The following is an 8,300-nucleotide window of genomic DNA, read 5'->3' as shown; positions in this document are numbered from 1 at the left end:
TGGGCCTTCTCACCCCCTCCACCTAGGAAGCCATTAGGACCCAGCGACATCTGGTGCTCGAACAGGGACTTCGGGCATGGGTATTGAGCTTACCTGGGTCAGGATCTTTTTTTTTCATTGCAGTTGTAATTCTTGGGTTTTGATTTTTGTCTGTTTTTGCTGTTGCTGTTTATGGTGTGAGTAGTTACTTTTGCTTTCCCGGAGCAGGTTCTAGTCTTCTCCCTCACCTCACTGCGGTGCTGGACAGCGCCCCCAAGAGAGTGTGTTTCAGTGAGAAGGCCCCTCAGTGTCGGATGTTTTTGGCCCCCTTGCCAGGTAAGCATTGGCGCCCCCTTCCTTCCTTCCTTTGTGTTGTCTCTTATGTTTGTCTGCCCATCCAATTAGGAAGGCACATTTTTTGTTTTGGTTCACCCAATGCCTCCACATAAGGACTGACCCCCCAGGAGGTGGAACCAAGGCTTGGCTCCTAAACACCATCCCTCATCCAGAGACATCATGTGGGCATACAGTCATGGCCAAAAAAAAAAAAAAAGGAAGTCCCCCACTAAGCATAAAACCTAAAGGTCGGACACAATCTTCCACCCCTGTTGACTGCCATCTTCTCTGACTGTTGCTCGCCTGCTGCCTCCCTCTACAAGTGGGTGACCTCTCCATCACCTCCACCCCTTCCATGTCTGAACTAAGGCATCCAATGATGAGGAAGCAGATAGTTCAACCCTTCAGAACCTGCTGAGGAGAGTGTGGCCACAGTGAAGACCTCAGGTGCCGCTTCCCAGTCAGCCCCACTCCGGCTGCAGAGGCTGCACCTCCTCCCCTGCAGTACCCCAGGAGTGAAGTGCCTCAATGCCCACCTGCCCCCAAAGGCGGAAATTTCCTCACACTGTGGTATGTCCCCAGCTGCCATCCTCCCAGCCCCCTCACCCCCGCTTGGGCCTCAAAGGCCAGCAGAAGCCTTTCTGGTCAACCTGGAACAAAATGCCGCTAACCAGCAACCTGGGACAAACCACTAACCAGCCCTGGATTCCCATAGCTAAATTCTCCCTTGTCCGGAAGGTGGCTAATGAGTCAGGCCTGGATTCACCTTACTTCAAACAGGTCCTCACTCAATGGGCAGTGCAACCACAGACTTACTTTGATTGGTATAGTCTGCTCAAAGCTATGCTGGAGCCGGCCACCTTTCCTAGCTGGAAATCGGCTTATGACGATCAAGCAGAAACTCAAGCAGGAATGTGAGTGATTAATTAACGTTCCAGTGACCCTTGACATGCTCACTGGATGAGATAACTTTGTCCATCCCATCTATCAGGCACAGATTGGCCATCAAGCTTACTACCAACAGGTTCCTCACCTGGCCTGCAAGGCTCTTAAGGCATGCGCCCCATGGGACCCTTCAGCTTACTTCCGCAATCTTATTCAACAGCCAGGGGAACTTTTTACTGATTTTCTCGCATGTGTCAATGAGACAGTGGAGCAGAGACAGACCCAGGCCCCACTAGGGAAATGTTAATCAAACATTTGGTTTGGGAAGGGCTTGATGCCCCCACCCACAGTGCAGTTGCAGCAGTTCACAATGAGGACATTCACAAGTGGGTCCTGGCCACAAGAGATCTGGACCCCAGTAACGGTCCCACTGCTGCCCTCACCGCTTCCCTGGATGCCCTCCTTGGAGACAGGCAGTGCACCAATGGCACACCCAAGGGCCCCCAAGTAGACAGATCCTGCTGAGGAGGTGGCAAACCAGGCCACCTGTGACTGTCCCCAGGCAAAACCTAGGACCCAATGTCACAGATGCAATAAGGGATTTCATTGCAGATCACAGCCTGCTGAAGCACCAGCCCCTTTAAACTCTGGGCAGTGTGCTCTTCAGCCCTGCCAGTAAGAGGAGGCTCTGGTAATCCAAAAATCTATTGGGCACTGCACATTTTTCCACACTCCTCAATGCTGACCATCTATCTTGATGGACAAGCTGTTAAATAAAGGCTTGGTGGACATGGGTGCAGATGTCACCATATCAACAGAAATGGAGGTGCTCCACTTCCCCTCACATCAGTGGAGTAGGAGGCCAACAAGATTCAAAAATTACCACCCACCTGGTCCATTGGAAAGACCTTGATGGCAACAAGGGAGCCATTCACCTATAGTTTCTACCGTACTGAGAAACCTCTAGGCAGAGACACCCTGAGGGATATGTGTGCTGCTCCAACTGCTGGTGATAGAGCTTTCTTTGATGACCTTCAGGTCTATGAAAAGACAGGGTTGGCGAACCGTGATCCTACACATGAGTCTCACCCCCAATTCTAAGGCCACTGTGCCTCAGAAATCCACCATGATTGAGCCCCCAGCCCCATTCCATTGCATGGCTCTTGGATCGAGAGTGGAACAGTGGCCTATAGTTGACCCAAGCTGTCAATCCTGAAGGAATCGGTCGCAGAACAGCTAAAGATGGGGCACAGAGGACTGACCACAAGGAAGTGTGACACCCCTAACACCCCCTAATGCCCTCTAACACCCCGTATCTTTCATCCCCAAGACACATGACCCCCTAACCCTGTATCTGTTACCCCGAGACTGGGGCGCCACCCCTCCTGCAGGATCCCTGTGCAGGAAACATGACCCCCCCAACACCCCGTATCTGTCACCCCCGAGACTGGGGCGCCACCCCTCCTGCAGGATCCCTGTGCAGTTAGTGATCACATGGAGAAAATGGGCACCACACAGCCAGGCCTCCCCCACCCTAGTGCTATTCCTCCATCTTATTATATTTTAGTTTTAGATCTTAAGGATTGCTTTAAAAAAAAAAACTCCCCTGGTGCCACAGGACCGAGACCACTTTGCCTTTTCAGTATGGGAACCTAATATGCACAAGCCAGCCAAGAGATGGACTGCTTTACTCCAAGGAATGAAGATAGCCCCACAGTCTGCCAATTATGTTTCTCAAGCCTTGGTATTATTCCCACGGACGTCTTCTTAATGCATTACATGGATGATCTCCTGGCACATCCAGATACAGTCTATCTGCAAAGGACTGCTGAAAGAGTGTTAAAAGATCTCTCATCATTACATCTGATGGTGGCTCCAGATGAGGTCCAAATTATACCACCCCCCTTGGCTTTTATGGCTTTTCCATTGCTAAGCAGGTCTGCCCCCTTTCCTTTAAATTGGAAGGGAAGGGATTGTACTCACTCTCAAAATTACAACAATTATGTGGCACAGTTAATTGGCTTAAACCCTTTCTTCCCACCCCTGATAAAGAGATGAGATACCTCTTTTCACCTGCCCATTCATCAAGGTTAGGCTTACTCATGAGGCTAGTGATCTACTACAAAAGGTTTTGGCCATTCTATCTACCTCTAGCCTGCAATACCACAACCCTCAGAAGCCCTTGTTGGCAATGACCCTCTGGACACCCAGGGGGGTTGCGGGAGTGTTATGGCAATCTGGGACCCTATCATGGATGCATCAAGCACATTCTGATATCTGTGCAAATTCACCTCTAAGTTTGATCAATCCTTCCAACTTGGCCTTAAGGCATGAATGCTGGCACAGAGAATATATGGACAAGAGCCAGGTAAGCTTGTCTTCGCCCTTTTCTTTAAAGAATGCCCAGTCCCTCTGGGTGGATCTTATCTTGTTCCAATGGTTGCAAAGATTCACAAGAATATGACAATCATTTGCCAAAAACCAAGACCTTAGTTTCCAATAAAGATACAGCTCCATGCAGCTCTCTCCTCCACTCCCATTCCTACAGCTGGAGGTTACAGAAACATGTCAGATGGAGAGGTAATCTTCAAACACTCCATAGACCTAGAGGCTATGTCATTAAACATTTTAACAACTTAGGATTTCGCTGATGTGAGACACGATTGCTCCTGGCAGCACCGATCTGATCCCAAGAGAATGTTGGGCTTCTGAGACACTTGTTGTCTTCTTAACACAAAATGGCTTACTGGGCAAAGAATTGCCCTTGCCTCAACTGTTGACAGTATGAATTCTGTCATTTCTGGATGAGCGGGACATAAGGAAAAGTGACTTCTGAACTCTGCCAAGACAAGGTAAGATAGTCTTCCAAAACACCTGCTTCTGAAAATGGTCTGACAGGTAGACACTCTAGGCCTGTAGCCAATTTGAATGCACCAACAATACTAAGAAACTCCAGGTGACTGTCCAGGCTGCCAGCTGTCTCTGTCTACTCTCTCAAGATTCCCAAAAGTTGCTTGCATCCATCTCCTGTTTTCTCGGGTATAGTGTTCCTTCTCAGGTCTTTGATTGAGTTGAAGACTAGATAGTTATAGTTATAATCTTTCTGTATCTTAGCTAGAACATATTAAGTACCAGATTCAGGTTCTTTAGGATAGAACACATTTTGGAATCATTTCTGTAGTGTGCCATTTACCTATGCTCCAGACTTCTCTGGATTTTAGTATGTGTCTCTTGTTTGATGTTATTCTTGTTGGTTGTAGTTCCATTTTTGTTTATGTTATTACCCTTTATTTTTCTGGACAATACTTGATAATTATTCTTACTGTATATAATTTGCATTAAGATTAGAACCTTCTTATTTAGACATGAGGGGGAACTGTAGTGGTATTTGCTCCACCCATGACCCTGGGCTATATGCTGACATGTGACCTCTAATAAGGATCTGGAGAAGGGACACAAGCCCCTTCTCCTGGCTCCTGGCTCCAAGGCAGATTCACTCCCAGTCAGATCAGAGGACGACTTCTGCTGTCTACTCCATTCTGTAATTGTGAGTGTATTTCCTCAATTTGTATCTTAATAAATTCTGTTACCCATTTAATAGATTCATGTGGATTGATCATAATACATTCTGCATGCCACCCTGATCTTTTCAGATTCCAATAAAAACAGATATGGTGTTTTTATCCAGTGTCTTGGCTCCAAAAATGTTACATATGATATCCCTCATCCTGGTTCTGTTCAACTGGGTGAGCTATTGGCCCTCCTCAAGGTTCTAGTGGAGTGCCACACTGAGCCCATTAACTTTTTCTGACAGGCAGTATGCTGTAGAGGCAGTTTGTGTGCTGGCCTTTTCTCGAGTAAAAGACTCACTGACCCCCATTGCCAGCAGCATGCTGCTCATACAAGCTATCCTAAATCAGAGGACTGAGCATTGGTACCTGTCACATATTAGATCTCACTCCCAATTACCTGGAGTGGTAAATTGGCTCGAGGAATAAGGTCACAGACACCATCATATTAACAGCCAGTATGGATCTCCTAGAGCAGGCCAGGACTCTTCACCAGCAGCCCATCTGTCTCCACAGAATTTGCACAGACTTCTTCCAGAATTACCTGTTTCCCAATGTGAACATTTGTCCCGGGCATGTGCCACTTGTGCTCCCCTTGCCCCCTTAGGACCACTTCAATGTGCAGGGGTTATTCCCCAGGGCTTGTTGCCTAACGCCATCTGGCAGATGGATGTCATGCTTCATGCCCCCTTTGGCTATCTTAAATATGTTCATGTGATAATACATACCTGTTCCTCCTGTTTATGTCCCCAACCTTTCTAGGAACAAGGCTGTCAATGCTATTAAGGCCCTTAAGTTGACCACGGTAGTTATGGGGGTACCTTGGGCTCTTAAGACTGACAATGGCTCTGCCTATGCCTCTCAATAATTCAGTGACTTTCTGGGATCCTGGAAGATTTCCCATACCACTGGCATCCCCTATAATCTGCAGGGACAAGCCATTGTGGAAAGGACAAACAGAGTTCTTGAGCTATTGGCTAGGACTATCTCAACAGAGGCTAGGAGAGATCCTCATCTGGTCTTAACAGAAGTCTTTTTCCATATAAATGTTTGCAGTTTTGATGACAAGGGGCTCAGCTTGGCCTACAAGCACCAGGTGTCTCTGACAAGGAACATACCCATCCCTGGTGAGATGGAAAAAATCCTATCTCCCTCCGATGGCAGCCACCAGCCCCCTGCTGACCATCGGCAAGGGTATGCTTGTGGTTTTCCTCAGACTGCCATGTGCGCCTGGCCACAGATCAGCCTTCTTCCATCAAGGAGGAAATAACCCAGGATGGGTAATGTGTATACTCCCCTTTCTTGCTCTCATTGCCCTTCTAAACAATTTATTAGAAGAAATTGGCACTTTAAATACATTGATGAGACTCAATTATGACCCTCACTTTTCCTCATTTTGTATGATGTCTTTTGAGGTGAGGAATGTTAATTTAGCATGCCAGGAGCTGGCTAAATATATTAAGGGGCCCATGGTCAACTAAGTTTCTGTATTATTCATTACAGCTAACACATGAAAATTTCCAATTCAATTCAGTCAGACAAGGGGAGAGGTTATGGTCGGTCTTTGACTCTTCATTTTTTGAAAAGGTTTGACATAAAAAGGCTATTTGATCCCTCTTGGATGCTCACATATGCCTTAATTGGTGGGGTGGTATTGTTGATCCTTATTCTCTTTAAATGTCTCCTGCAGCATATGCAACAGCAGTGTGCAGCAACTAAGGCGACTCTTCAGGTATTAATGGCTCTTAGGCATCCTTCTCACAGTCCTGCACAGGAGGTTATGCATGCCTGGTTATCTGAAATTCAAAAGCCCTAGTCCCCCAACTCTCCAGGAAGGGATGCTCTTTGAGGGCTGGTGGTCAATGATGGGTAAGAGCTTGTTTGGCAAGCCAACCTAAGACAGGCACAATCCAGTTGCTGAGCTGTCCTGAGGCAGGGTCAACAAGGCATGAGCAAAGAACTCTGGTTCCTGCTGAGCACCCACATAATAAATGAAAAAGGGTGGATATATAGATATATAGGAAGATAAGGCCTACGAGGCTGAGAGATGAGCCAACCTAGAGTCTGCCTGAGGGCCTAGCAACAGGGGTCCTGATTGTGCACAGCCAATGAGGGGTGATCATGCAATGTCACCAGATCAGGATGCAGCCTGGGTGCTGGGAGGAGGGTATATAAGGCTCTCCCCATTGCTGAATAAACAAGTCTGCTCTTTGCTTTTTACCTGACTCCCAGTCTCTGTGCCAGTTGACTCTGTGCCTTCTCACCTCCTCCCCCGAGGGAGCCTTTAGGACCCAGCGACAATGACGGGGAGCATGGCAGCAGGCATGGCGCTGGAGGAGTAGCTTATATCCTCATCTGCAAGTTGGAAGCAGAGAACGCTAGCTGGGAATGGAGTGGGCTTTTGAACCCCAAAGCCCACCTCCAGTGGCACACCTCCAATAAGCCAGACCTCCTAATCCTTCCCAAACAGGCCCACTAGCTGGGCACCAAGCATTCCAGCATATGAGTTTATGGGGCCATTCTCATTCAAATCACATGATACTAACCTAATCTACAAACCTATTCTTTTTTGGTGCATATGTGTGTGAGGTGTGCACATGTTCACATGTGCACAGACATGTGGGTACCTGTGGAGGCCAGAGAACTTTTGTGTCTTCCTCTGGTGCTGTCTTATGGGGTGTTCTTGTGTATGTGCACATGTGCATGTCTGAGTGTGTGTGTGTGTGTGTGTGTGTGTGTGTGAGTGCGCGCGCGCGCACGGAGGCCAGAGAAATGTGTCTTTCTCAATTGCTTCTCAACACTGAACCTGGAACCCATAAATTTCAGCTAGACTGGCTAGCTAACAAGCTCCAGGAATCCACCTGCCCCTCCCCCAACCCCCTCACACCCCAGCATATGCCACCATACTTGACCCTTTTAAAAAAAGATTTTTATAATTTAAAAAATGTGAATCTATGGCACAAGCGCATAGATGCTCAAAGATGCTAAAAGAGGGTGTTATATCCTGGAGCTGGAGTTACAGCTGTAGTCAACTGACGTGAGCATTGGGAGCCAAACTCTGGTCCTCTGGAAGCCCAACCACTGAGCCCTCCTCAAGCTTGGCTTTTTAATGTGCTAGAGATGCAAAAGGTCCTCATATTTGTGTGGCAAGCACTTTGCCAAGTTATCTAGCCCCTAAAACTACTAAAACTATTGTCTTTTTAGAGATGGGATCTGGCATATAGTCCAGGCTTGTTTTGAACTCTTGGCAATTTTTAGTGTGGGATCACAGATGTATGCCACCCGCTGCCAGTTTAAAAAAAAAAAAAAGGTGGGGTGAACTATTTTCAAGAACCTTCATAGACTGATAGGAACAGACTTTGAAGGGGCTGTGGAGTCAAACTGGGTTTGAATCTTATCAGCTAGGAAAGCCCAGAGAATAATGGGAAATGCCAGCTGAGGCTTTGACATGGGTGAGTTCTCCTTGGCTTGTGCAATCAGAAGTCCAGGACACAGCATTTCTGAATCGATATAGTAGCTCAAAGATGTCAC

The sequence above is a fragment of the Peromyscus leucopus genome, chromosome 16_21 (genome assembly GCF_004664715.2).
Source record: "Peromyscus leucopus breed LL Stock chromosome 16_21, UCI_PerLeu_2.1, whole genome shotgun sequence".
NCBI classification, from domain to species: domain Eukaryota; kingdom Metazoa; phylum Chordata; class Mammalia; order Rodentia; family Cricetidae; genus Peromyscus; species Peromyscus leucopus.
This window is presented reverse-complemented; position numbering follows the sequence as displayed.